This window comes from Phyllobates terribilis, unplaced genomic scaffold (assembly GCF_046119375.1).
Source record: "Phyllobates terribilis strain yellow unplaced genomic scaffold, ASM4611937v1 Scaffold_40__1_contigs__length_11209783, whole genome shotgun sequence".
Taxonomy (NCBI): Eukaryota; Metazoa; Chordata; class Amphibia; order Anura; family Dendrobatidae; genus Phyllobates; species Phyllobates terribilis.
The window spans coordinates 10,212,212-10,224,731 of NW_027362800.1; the positions used below are offsets into that span (position 1 = coordinate 10,212,212).

Sequence of the window (12,520 nt, forward strand, 5' to 3'; positions counted from 1 at the left end):
CTCTCACGTTGAGGGAAATACCTTTGAGTTCAGCCATCATTAGAAAATGTAGAAATTTTATTTAGGTAACTAAGAGCAACGGATTTACCTGTCCGATGAACCTGATCAGACCACTGGGCTTGCGCCTCCCTCCTCATCTGATAGTATCGTCACGAGAGTCTCCGTGGAGGAGGAAAGATTACCACATTTATATAAACCCGACGCTACACTGGCATAGCTCGGAGGGCTGGCTGGCAGAACCCGCTGGGTCTCCATTGGCTGGCCATGCAGTTCCTCATCAGGTGGGTCCTCGAGGGGTTCCGCCGCCCCTGTTTGACCTGTAGAAGGTCGTCCTATAGGAGGAGGTTGCGCACAATGCAGAGCCTCTGACTCTTCAGAGGCAGCAAGATCCCGGTCCCCACCTGTAGCAGCGGAGACCGAAACCCCTGAGGGTCCAGCGTCCACTTCCCCTTCTGGAGAAGTGTCCATCTGTTCACCTCCTGCTGCCTCCTCCGAACCACCCTTTTTCTTTTTCTTAGGACCCACCTTTATCCACTCAGCGCCCTCAGCACTAGGAGACCCAGACTGGGCATGGGCTTCTGTGTCGGCCTTTTGCCGGTCCCTTTTGACCTTACCAGTAGTGCCCTTCTGCTCCTTCTCAGCCCTCCTTTTGGACTCCCGCAGGTCCTGCAGCCAGGTTTTGGGATTTGGTATTTTACCTGTCATAGACTCTGGAGACACTTCACTATTTGGTACGCCCTTATTGTCTCCAGAGGCTCCAGGTTGTTGTTCCTCCTCCTGAGGGGTGGTCTGATCTTTTGGTCCTTGGTCGGACGTCTTGGACTTCCCCTTTTAGTTTTTTAGCCTCGCATAAAGAGGCACGAGGTTAGGGTCAACCTCCATGGAAAAACGCAACAAGGTTGCAAATTGCAGCCGCTTGCAATCTGCGCTCCCAGTGTTCTTGCAGCGAAAAACACCTGGAAGCTGGGGGATCCCAACTCGTTACCCTGGGACTAAGCCCTCTCCCTAATAGCAGCAAGCAGGTTAAGTCCACCAAAGTGGACGATCCTGCCAGGCCAAGGAGAGGGGTACCCGAGTGCCCTTCAACCACAATCTCCTGCAGTAAAGCACTTGATCGTAGCCAAAAGGCCGAGAAGCGATAACCAGAATTGGTTTCCGACTACGGTGCCACCCAAGGATTCTGAAAAGTCCATTTGTGGAGATGGCCACCTGGACTCCCGTTAAGAAGACATGCTGTCAACCTCTAGATCCCTCACATGCCTGCACTTTTCGGCTTGCTGCTGCTGCAATCCACGCGTTTTAGATCTGCATAACTCCACCTCTTTTAGCACAGTACCCTCAACCCCCGGCTGTTCCCACCCGCCTCAACACCGTTGGAAGGGAGGAGAACCAATTAAGGCGGGGGGGGGGTGGAACGAGCAGCTGTCTACCCTTAGCAGGAGGGTTGCTGATTAATTACCTCTCCTGCTGCTGCTGCTGCTGGCTGTCCAGCAGCAGACTGAAGGTGGCTGCTGCTGTGCGCAGGTATATAAAGGCTCAGAGCCTATTATGACACGCGCAGCCAGCGTTCCATTGCCACATTCCGTCTACTGCAGGCGGGATACCTGGATGGCTGAATGTCACTGAGAAGCTCACAGAGACCGCCATAAGCAACAGTTTAAAAGAATGCCACAGACTAATCAACCAAACTTTTTGGGTTGGTTTCTCTTTTATAGTCTGCAGGCATTAAATGAAAGAAGTCAGTGTTCCAGCAGAGGGAGACAACGTTTCAGAAAAGGCATTGTAGCAAACCAAAAAAGAAATTTTAAGCGCAGCAGAGTAACCAGCTCACATACCTGTTAGCTCAGGTGAGTTTAAAAGGCTGCTGTTGATAACAAGGGCATTTTCTAAATAGATGGTGTGTGTGCAACAATATACTGAAAGGTCAATTATATTGTGCAGCTTATCTCACCACCTGTAGTTATTTAGGTGAAAGCTCCAAAATGCTTGCCTAATATGTCTGTTTATCCAAAAGGAAGTATAGAGGGAGAGCTAGATAGATAGCATTGCATTACATTACATTACATGGCAATGCAATGCACAGTTGCTGAAGTTGAACCAAAATGAGCTTGTCATCTGGCTTCTGCAACTTTTAACATGAAAAATCCAATGAGGAGAAGAAAAGCAAAGCCAAAGAGTCCATCCCAAAATCCGACAAACAAGCAAAATGAACAAAAAGCATTGAATTCAATTCTTTCTGATTTTAGAAACTGCATTAAAGAAGGGGTGCACCGGTCCTGGAGATACTGCAATACCAGGTCAATGCGTGGAGTGGACAGAGCAAGCTCTTTTTCCATCTCCCTGTTCTAAAAATCCATTTAATATATGGTCCCCAGATAGGGGACGTATCAGATATTAAACTGATAAGAACAGATACTACACTTGATCTTAGCCAAAAGGCCGAGAAGCGATAACCAGAATTGGTTTCCGACTACGGTGCCACCCAAGGATTCTGAAAAGTCCATTTGTGGAGATGGCCACCTGGACTCCCGTTAAGAAGACATGCTGTCAACCTCTAGATCCCTCACATGCCTGCACTTTTCGGCTTGCTGCTGCTGCAATCCACGCGTTTTAGATCTGCATAACTCCACCTCTTTTAGCACAGTACCCTCAACCCCCGGCTGTTCCCACCCGCCTCAACACCGTTGGAAGGGAGGAGAACCAATTAAGGCGGGGGGGGGGGTGGAACGAGCAGCTGTCTACCCTTAGCAGGAGGGTTGCTGATTAATTACCTCTCCTGCTGCTGCTGCTGCTGGCTGTCCAGCAGCAGACTGAAGGTGGCTGCTGCTGTGCGCAGGTATATAAAGGCTCAGAGCCTATTATGACACGCGCAGCCAGCGTTCCATTGCCACATTCCGTCTACTGCAGGCGGGATACCTGGATGGCTGAATGTCACTGAGAAGCTCACAGAGACCGCCATAAGCAACAGTTTAAAAGAATGCCACAGACTAATCAACCAAACTTTTTGGGTTGGTTTCTCTTTTATAGTCTGCAGGCATTAAATGAAAGAAGTCAGTGTTCCAGCAGAGGGAGACAACGTTTCAGAAAAGGCATTGTAGCAAACCAAAAAAGAAATTTTAAGCGCAGCAGAGTAACCAGCTCACATACCTGTTAGCTCAGGTGAGTTTAAAAGGCTGCTGTTGATAACAAGGGCATTTGCTAAATAGATGGTGTGTGTGCAACAATATACTGAAAGGTCAATTATATTGTGCAGCTTATCTCACCACCTGTAGTTATTTAGGTGAAAGCTCCAAAATGCTTGCCTAATATGTCTGTTTATCCAAAAGGAAGTATAGAGGGAGAGCTAGATAGATACCATTGCATTACATTACATTACATGGCAATGCAATGCACAGTTGCTGAAGTTGAACCAAAATGAGCTTGTCATCTGGCTTCTGCAACTTTTAACATGAAAAATCCAATGAGGAGAAGAAAAGCAAAGCCAAAGAGTCCATCCCAAAATCCGACAAACAAGCAAAATGAACAAAAAGCATTGAATTCAATTCTTTCTGATTTTAGAAACTGCATTAAAGAAGGGGTGCACCGGTCCTGGAGATACTGCAATACCAGGTCAATGCGTGGAGTGGACAGAGCAAGCTCTTTTTCCATCTCCCTGTTCTAAAAATCCATTTAATATATGGTCCCCAGATAGGGGACGTATCAGATATTAAACTGATAAGAACAGATACTACACTTGATCTTAGCCAAAAGGCCGAGAAGCGATAACCAGAATTGGTTTCCGACTACGGTGCCACCCAAGGATTCTGAAAAGTCCATTTGTGGAGATGGCCACCTGGACTCCCGTTAAGAAGACATGCTGTCAACCTCTAGATCCCTCACATGCCTGCACTTTTCGGCTTGCTGCTGCTGCAATCCACGCGTTTTAGATCTGCATAACTCCACCTCTTTTAGCACAGTACCCTCAACCCCCGGCTGTTCCCACCCGCCTCAACACCGTTGGAAGGGAGGAGAACCAATTAAGGCGGGGGGGGGTGGAACGAGCAGCTGTCTACCCTTAGCAGGAGGGTTGCTGATTAATTACCTCTCCTGCTGCTGCTGCTGCTGGCTGTCCAGCAGCAGACTGAAGGTGGCTGCTGCTGTGCGCAGGTATATAAAGGCTCAGAGCCTATTATGACACGCGCAGCCAGCGTTCCATTGCCACATTCCGTCTACTGCAGGCGGGATACCTGGATGGCTGAATGTCACTGAGAAGCTCACAGAGACCGCCATAAGCAACAGTTTAAAAGAATGCCACAGACTAATCAACCAAACTTTTTGGGTTGGTTTCTCTTTTATAGTCTGCAGGCATTAAATGAAAGAAGTCAGTGTTCCAGCAGAGGGAGACAACGTTTCAGAAAAGGCATTGTAGCAAACCAAAAAAGAAATTTTAAGCGCAGCAGAGTAACCAGCTCACATACCTGTTAGCTCAGGTGAGTTTAAAAGGCTGCTGTTGATAACAAGGGCATTTGCTAAATAGATGGTGTGTGTGCAACAATATACTGAAAGGTCAATTATATTGTGCAGCTTATCTCACCACCTGTAGTTATTTAGGTGAAAGCTCCAAAATGCTTGCCTAATATGTCTGTTTATCCAAAAGGAAGTATAGAGGGAGAGCTAGATAGATACCATTGCATTACATTACATTACATGGCAATGCAATGCACAGTTGCTGAAGTTGAACCAAAATGAGCTTGTCATCTGGCTTCTGCAACTTTTAACATGAAAAATCCAATGAGGAGAAGAAAAGCAAAGCCAAAGAGTCCATCCCAAAATCCGACAAACAAGCAAAATGAACAAAAAGCATTGAATTCAATTCTTTCTGATTTTAGAAACTGCATTAAAGAAGGGGTGCACCGGTCCTGGAGATACTGCAATACCAGGTCAATGCGTGGAGTGGACAGAGCAAGCTCTTTTTCCATCTCCCTGTTCTAAAAATCCATTTAATGTATGGTCCCCAGATAGGGGACGTATCAGATATTAAACTGATAAGAACAGATACTACACTTGATCTTAGCCAAAAGGCCGAGAAGCGATAACCAGAATTGGTTTCCGACTACGGTGCCACCCAAGGATTCTGAAAAGTCCATTTGTGGAGATGGCCACCTGGACTCCCGTTAAGAAGACATGCTGTCAACCTCTAGATCCCTCACATGCCTGCACTTTTCGGCTTGCTGCTGCTGCAATCCACGCGTTTTAGATCTGCATAACTCCACCTCTTTTAGCACAGTACCCTCAACCCCCGGCTGTTCCCACCCGCCTCAACACCGTTGGAAGGGAGGAGAACCAATTAAGGCGGGGGGGGGTGGAACGAGCAGCTGTCTACCCTTAGCAGGAGGGTTGCTGATTAATTACCTCTCCTGCTGCTGCTGCTGCTGGCTGTCCAGCAGCAGACTGAAGGTGGCTGCTGCTGTGCGCAGGTATATAAAGGCTCAGAGCCTATTATGACACGCGCAGCCAGCGTTCCATTGCCACATTCCGTCTACTGCAGGCGGGATACCTGGATGGCTGAATGTCACTGAGAAGCTCACAGAGACCGCCATAAGCAACAGTTTAAAAGAATGCCACAGACTAATCAACCAAACTTTTTGGGTTGGTTTCTCTTTTATAGTCTGCAGGCATTAAATGAAAGAAGTCAGTGTTCCAGCAGAGGGAGACAACGTTTCAGAAAAGGCATTGTAGCAAACCAAAAAAGAAATTTTAAGCGCAGCAGAGTAACCAGCTCACATACCTGTTAGCTCAGGTGAGTTTAAAAGGCTGCTGTTGATAACAAGGGCATTTGCTAAATAGATGGTGTGTGTGCAACAATATACTGAAAGGTCAATTATATTGTGCAGCTTATCTCACCACCTGTAGTTATTTAGGTGAAAGCTCCAAAATGCTTGCCTAATATGTCTGTTTATCCAAAAGGAAGTATAGAGGGAGAGCTAGATAGATAGCATTGCATTACATTACATTACATGGCAATGCAATGCACAGTTGCTGAAGTTGAACCAAAATGAGCTTGTCATCTGGCTTCTGCAACTTTTAACATGAAAAATCCAATAAGGAGAAGAAAAGCAAAGCCAAAGAGTCCATCCCAAAATCCGACAAACAAGCAAAATGAACAAAAAGCATTGAATTCAATTCTTTCTGATTTTAGAAACTGCATTAAAGAAGGGGTGCACCGGTCCTGGAGATACTGCAATACCAGGTCAATGCGTGGAGTGGACAGAGCAAGCTCTTTTTCCATCTCCCTGTTCTAAAAATCCATTTAATATATGGTCCCCAGATAGGGGACGTATCAGATATTAAACTGATAAGAACAGATACTACACTTGATCTTAGCCAAAAGGCCGAGAAGCGATAACCAGAATTGGTTTCCGACTACGGTGCCACCCAAGGATTCTGAAAAGTCCATTTGTGGAGATGGCCACCTGGACTCCCGTTAAGAAGACATGCTGTCAACCTCTAGATCCCTCACATGCCTGCACTTTTCGGCTTGCTGCTGCTGCAATCCACGCGTTTTAGATCTGCATAACTCCACCTCTTTTAGCACAGTACCCTCAACCCCCGGCTGTTCCCACCCGCCTCAACACCGTTGGAAGGGAGGAGAACCAATTAAGGCGGGGGGGGGGGTGGAACGAGCAGCTGTCTACCCTTAGCAGGAGGGTTGCTGATTAATTACCTCTCCTGCTGCTGCTGCTGCTGGCTGTCCAGCAGCAGACTGAAGGTGGCTGCTGCTGTGCGCAGGTATATAAAGGCTCAGAGCCTATTATGACACGCGCAGCCAGCGTTCCATTGCCACATTCCGTCTACTGCAGGCGGGATACCTGGATGGCTGAATGTCACTGAGAAGCTCACAGAGACCGCCATAAGCAACAGTTTAAAAGAATGCCACAGACTAATCAACCAAACTTTTTGGGTTGGTTTCTCTTTTATAGTCTGCAGGCATTAAATGAAAGAAGTCAGTGTTCCAGCAGAGGGAGACAACGTTTCAGAAAAGGCATTGTAGCAAACCAAAAAAGAAATTTTAAGCGCAGCAGAGTAACCAGCTCACATACCTGTTAGCTCAGGTGAGTTTAAAAGGCTGCTGTTGATAACAAGGGCATTTGCTAAATAGATGGTGTGTGTGTGCAACAATATACTGAAAGGTCAATTATATTGTGCAGCTTATCTCACCACCTGTAGTTATTTAGGTGAAAGCTCCAAAATGCTTGCCTAATATGTCTGTTTATCCAAAAGGAAGTATAGAGGGAGAGCTAGATAGATAGCATTGCATTACATTACATTACATGGCAATGCAATGCACAGTTGCTGAAGTTGAACCAAAATGAGCTTGTCATCTGGCTTCTGCAACTTTTAACATGAAAAATCCAATGAGGAGAAGAAAAGCAAAGCCAAAGAGTCCATCCCAAAATCCGACAAACAAGCAAAATGAACAAAAAGCATTGAATTCAATTCTTTCTGATTTTAGAAACTGCATTAAAGAAGGGGTGCACCGGTCCTGGAGATACTGCAATACCAGGTCAATGCGTGGAGTGGACAGAGCAAGCTCTTTTTCCATCTCCCTGTTCTAAAAATCCATTTAATATATGGTCCCCAGATAGGGGACGTATCAGATATTAAACTGATAAGAACAGATACTACACTTGATCTTAGCCAAAAGGCCGAGAAGCGATAACCAGAATTGGTTTCCGACTACGGTGCCACCCAAGGATTCTGAAAAGTCCATTTGTGGAGATGGCCACCTGGACTCCCGTTAAGAAGACATGCTGTAAACCTCTAGATCCCTCACATGCCTGCACTTTTCGGCTTGCTGCTGCTGCAATCCACGCGTTTTAGATCTGCATAACTCCACCTCTTTTAGCACAGTACCCTCAACCCCCGGCTGTTCCCACCCGCCTCAACACCGTTGGAAGGGAGGAGAACCAATTAAGGCGGGGGGGGGGGTGGAACGAGCAGCTGTCTACCCTTAGCAGGATGGTTGCTGATTAATTACCTCTCCTGCTGCTGCTGCTGCTGGCTGTCCAGCAGCAGACTGAAGGTGGCTGCTGCTGTGCGCAGGTATATAAAGGCTCAGAGCCTATTATGACACGCGCAGCCAGCGTTCCATTGCCACATTCCGTCTACTGCATGCGGGATACCTGGATGGCTGAATGTCACTGAGAAGCTCACAGAGACCGCCATAAGCAACAGTTTAAAAGAATGCCACAGACTAATCAACCAAACTTTTTGGGTTGGTTTCTCTTTTATAGTCTGCAGGCATTAAATGAAAGAAGTCAGTGTTCCAGCAGAGGGAGACAACGTTTCAGAAAAGGCATTGTAGCAAACCAAAAAAGAAATTTTAAGCGCAGCAGAGTAACCAGCTCACATACCTGTTAGATCAGGTGAGTTTAAAAGGCTGCTGTTGATAACAAGGGCATTTGCTAAATAGATGGTGTGTGTGCAACAATATACTGAAAGGTCAATTATATTGTGCAGCTTATCTCACCACCTGTAGTTATTTAGGTGAAAGCTCCAAAATGCTTGCCTAATATGTCTGTTTATCCAAAAGGAAGGATAGAGGGAGAGCTAGATAGAAAGCATTGCATTACAATACATTACATGGCAATGCAATGCACAGTTGCTGAAGTTGAACCAAAATGAGCTTGTCATCTGGCTTCTGCAACTTTTAACATGAAAAATCCAATGAGGAGAAGAAAAGCAAAGCCAAAGAGTCCATCCCAAAATCCGACAAACAAGCAAAATGAACAAAAAGCATTGAATTCAATTCTTTCTGATTTTAGAAACTGCATTAAAGAAGGGGTGCACCGGTCCTGGAGATACTGCAATACCAGGTCAATGCGTGGAGTGGACAGAGCAAGCTCTTTTTCCATCTCCCTGTTCTAAAAATCCATTTAATATATGGTCCCCAGATAGGGGACGTATCAGATATTAAACTGATAAGAACAGATACTACACTTGATCTTAGCCAAAAGGCCGAGAAGCGATAACCAGAATTGGTTTCCGACTACGGTGCCACCCAAGGATTCTGAAAAGTCCATTTGTGGAGATGGCCACCTGGACTCCCGTTAAGAAGACATGCTGTCAACCTCTAGATCCCTCACATGCCTGCACTTTTCGGCTTGCTGCTGCTGCAATCCACGCGTTTTAGATCTGCATAACTCCACCTCTTTTAGCACAGTACCCTCAACCCCCGGCTGTTCCCACCCGCCTCAACACCGTTGGAAGGGAGGAGAACCAATTAAGGCGGGGGGGGGGTCGAACGAGCAGCTGTCTACCCTTAGCAGGAGGGTTGCTGATTAATTACCTCTCCTGCTGCTGCTGCTGCTGGCTGTCCAGCAGCAGACTGAAGGTGGCTGCTGCTGTGCGCAGGTATATAAAGGCTCATAGCCTATTATGACACGCGCAGCCAGCGTTCCATTGCCACATTCCGTCTACTGCAGGCGGGATACCTGGATGGCTGAATGTCACTGAGAAGCTCACAGAGACCGCCATAAGCAACAGTTTAAAAGAATGCCACAGACTAATCAACCAAACTTTTTGGGTTGGTTTCTCTTTTATAGTCTGCAGGCATTAAATGAAAGAAGTCAGTGTTCCAGCAGAGGGAGACAACGTTTCAGAAAAGGCATTGTAGCAAACCAAAAAAGAAATTTTAAGCGCAGCAGAGTAACCAGCTCACATACCTGTTAGCTCAGGTGAGTTTAAAAGGCTGCTGTTGATAACAAGGGCATTTGCTAAATAGATGGTGTGTGTGCAACAATATACTGAAAGGTCAATTATATTGTGCAGCTTATCTCACCACCTGTAGTTATTTAGGTGAAAGCTCCAAAATGCTTGCCTAATATGTCTGTTTATCCAAAAGGAAGTATAGAGGGAGAGCTAGATAGATAGCATTGCATTACATTACATTACATGGCAATGCAATGCACAGTTGCTGAAGTTGAACCAAAATGAGCTTGTCATCTGGCTTCTGCAACTTTTAACATGAAAAATCCAATGAGGAGAAGAAAAGCAAAGCCAAAGAGTCCATCCCAAAATCCGACAAACAAGCAAAATGAACAAAAAGCATTGAATTCAATTCTTTCTGATTTTAGAAACTGCATTAAAGAAGGGGTGCACCGGTCCTGGAGATACTGCAATACCAGGTCAATGCGTGGAGTGGACAGAGCAAGCTCTTTTTCCATCTCCCTGTTCTAAAAATCCATTTAATATATGGTCCCCAGATAGGGGACGTATCAGATATTAAACTGATAAGAACAGATACTACACTTGATCTTAGCCAAAAGGCCGAGAAGCGATAACCAGAATTGGTTTCCGACTACGGTGCCACCCAAGGATTCTGAAAAGTCCATTTGTGGAGATGGCCACCTGGACTCCCATTAAGAAGACATGCTGTCAACCTCTAGATCCCTCACATGCCTGCACTTTTCGGCTTGATGCTGCTGCAATCCACGCGTTTTAGATCTGCATAACTCCACCTCTTTTAGCACAGTACCCTCAACCCCCGGCTGTTCCCACCCGCCTCAACACCGTTGGAAGGGAGGAGAACCAATTAAGGCGGGGGGGGGGGTGGAACGAGCAGCTGTCTACCCTTAGCAGGAGGGTTGCTGATTAATTACCTCTCCTGCTGCTGCTGCTGCTGGCTGTCCAGCAGCAGACTGAAGGTGGCTGCTGCTGTGCGCAGGTATATAAAGGCTCAGAGCCTATTATGACACGCGCAGCCAGCGTTCCATTGCCACATTCCGTCTACTGCAGGCGGGATACCTGGATGGCTGAATGTCACTGAGAAGCTCACAGAGACCGCCATAAGCAACAGTTTAAAAGAATGCCACAGACTAATCAACCAAACTTTTTGGGTTGGTTTCTCTTTTATAGTCTGCAGGCATTAAATGAAAGAAGTCAGTGTTCCAGCAGAGGGAGACAACGTTTCAGAAAAGGCATTGTAGCAAACCAAAAAAGAAATTTTAAGCGCAGCAGAGTAACCAGCTCACATACCTGTTAGCTCAGGTGAGTTTAAAAGGCTGCTGTTGATAACAAGGGCATTTGCTAAATAGATGGTGTGTGTGCAACAATATACTGAAAGGTCAATTATATTGTGCAGCTTATCTCACCACCTGTAGTTATTTAGGTGAAAGCTCCAAAATGCTTGCCTAATATGTCTGTTTATCCAAAAGGAAGTATAGAGGGAGAGCTAGATAGATAGCATTGCATTACATTACATTACATGGCAATGCAATGCACAGTTGCTGAAGTTGAACCTAAATGAGCTTCTCATCTGGCTTCTGCAACTTTTAACATGAAAAATCCAATGAGGAGAAGAAAAGCAAAGCCAAAGAGTCCATCCCAAAATCCGACAAACAAGCAAAATGAACAAAAAGCATTGAATTCAATTCTTTCTGATTTTAGAAACTGCATTAAAGAAGGGGTGCACCGGTCCTGGAGATACTGCAATACCAGGTCAATGCGTGGAGTGGACAGAGCAAGCTCTTTTTCCATCTCCCTGTTCTAAAAATCCATTTAATATATGGTCCCCAGATAGGGGACGTATCAGATATTAAACTGATAAGAACAGATACTACACTTGATCTTAGCCAAAAGGCCGAGAAGCGATAACCAGAATTGGTTTCCGACTACGGTGCCACCCAAGGATTCTGAAAAGTCCATTTGTGGAGATGGCCACCTGGACTCCCGTTAAGAAGACATGCTGTCAACCTCTAGATCCCTCACATGCCTGCACTTTTCGGCTTGCTGCTGCTGCAATCCACGCGTTTTAGATCTGCATAACTCCACCTCTTTTAGCACAGTACCCTCAACCCCCGGCTGTTCCCACCCGCCTCAACACCGTTGGAAGGGAGGAGAACCAATTAAGGCGGGGGGGGGGGTGGAACGAGCAGCTGTCTACCCTTAGCAGGAGGGTTGCTGATTAATTACCTCTCCTGCTGCTGCTGCTGCTGGCTGTCCAGCAGCAGACTGAAGGTGGCTGCTGCTGTGCGCAGGTATATAAAGGCTCAGAGCCTATTATGACACGCGCAGCCAGCGTTCCATTGCCACATTCCGTCTACTGCAGGCGGGATACCTGGATGGCTGAATGTCACTGAGAAGCTCACAGAGACCGCCATAAGCAACAGTTTAAAAGAATGCCACAGACTAATCAACCAAACTTTTTGGGTTGGTTTCTCTTTTATAGTCTGCAGGCATTAAATGAAAGAAGTCAGTGTTCCAGCAGAGGGAGACAACGTTTCTGAAAAGGCATTGTAGCAAACCAAAAAAGAAATTTTAAGCGCAGCAGAGTAACCAGCTCACATACCTGTTAGCTCAGGTGAGTTTAAAAGGCTGCTGTTGATAACAAGGGCATTTGCTAAATAGATGGTGTGTGTGCAACAATATACTGAAAGGTCAATTATATTGTGCAGCTTATCTCACCACCTGTAGTTATTTAGGTGAAAGCTCCAAAATGCTTGCCTAATATGTCTGTTTATCCAAAAGGAAGTATAGAGGG

General features: G+C 46.0%; 8 non-coding genes across 8 annotated transcripts; all 8 read right to left on the bottom strand.

Annotated features, from left to right (window-relative positions):
• Positions 1-2,260: 2,260 nt before the first annotated feature.
• Positions 2,261-2,451, bottom strand: LOC141190591 (U2 spliceosomal RNA). Its single transcript, XR_012264612.1, has one exon. It is a non-coding gene; the product is annotated as a U2 spliceosomal RNA (small nuclear RNA).
• Positions 2,452-3,572: 1,121 nt separating this feature from the next.
• On the bottom strand, positions 3,573-3,763 carry LOC141190592 (U2 spliceosomal RNA). The gene has a single exon (XR_012264613.1). It is a non-coding gene; the product is annotated as a U2 spliceosomal RNA (small nuclear RNA).
• A 1,119-nt stretch (positions 3,764-4,882) lies between these two features.
• LOC141184284 (U2 spliceosomal RNA) lies at positions 4,883-5,073 on the bottom strand. Its single transcript, XR_012259054.1, has one exon. It is a non-coding gene; the product is annotated as a U2 spliceosomal RNA (small nuclear RNA).
• Positions 5,074-6,192: 1,119 nt separating this feature from the next.
• On the bottom strand, positions 6,193-6,383 carry LOC141190594 (U2 spliceosomal RNA). Its single transcript, XR_012264615.1, has one exon. It is a non-coding gene; the product is annotated as a U2 spliceosomal RNA (small nuclear RNA).
• A 1,123-nt stretch (positions 6,384-7,506) lies between these two features.
• Positions 7,507-7,697, bottom strand: LOC141190595 (U2 spliceosomal RNA). Its single transcript, XR_012264616.1, has one exon. It is a non-coding gene; the product is annotated as a U2 spliceosomal RNA (small nuclear RNA).
• Positions 7,698-8,818: 1,121 nt separating this feature from the next.
• On the bottom strand, positions 8,819-9,009 carry LOC141190596 (U2 spliceosomal RNA). The gene has a single exon (XR_012264617.1). It is a non-coding gene; the product is annotated as a U2 spliceosomal RNA (small nuclear RNA).
• Positions 9,010-10,129: 1,120 nt separating this feature from the next.
• LOC141190597 (U2 spliceosomal RNA) lies at positions 10,130-10,320 on the bottom strand. Its single transcript, XR_012264618.1, has one exon. It is a non-coding gene; the product is annotated as a U2 spliceosomal RNA (small nuclear RNA).
• A 1,121-nt stretch (positions 10,321-11,441) lies between these two features.
• Positions 11,442-11,632, bottom strand: LOC141190598 (U2 spliceosomal RNA). Its single transcript, XR_012264619.1, has one exon. It is a non-coding gene; the product is annotated as a U2 spliceosomal RNA (small nuclear RNA).
• Between the last annotated feature and the right edge of the window lie 888 nt (positions 11,633-12,520).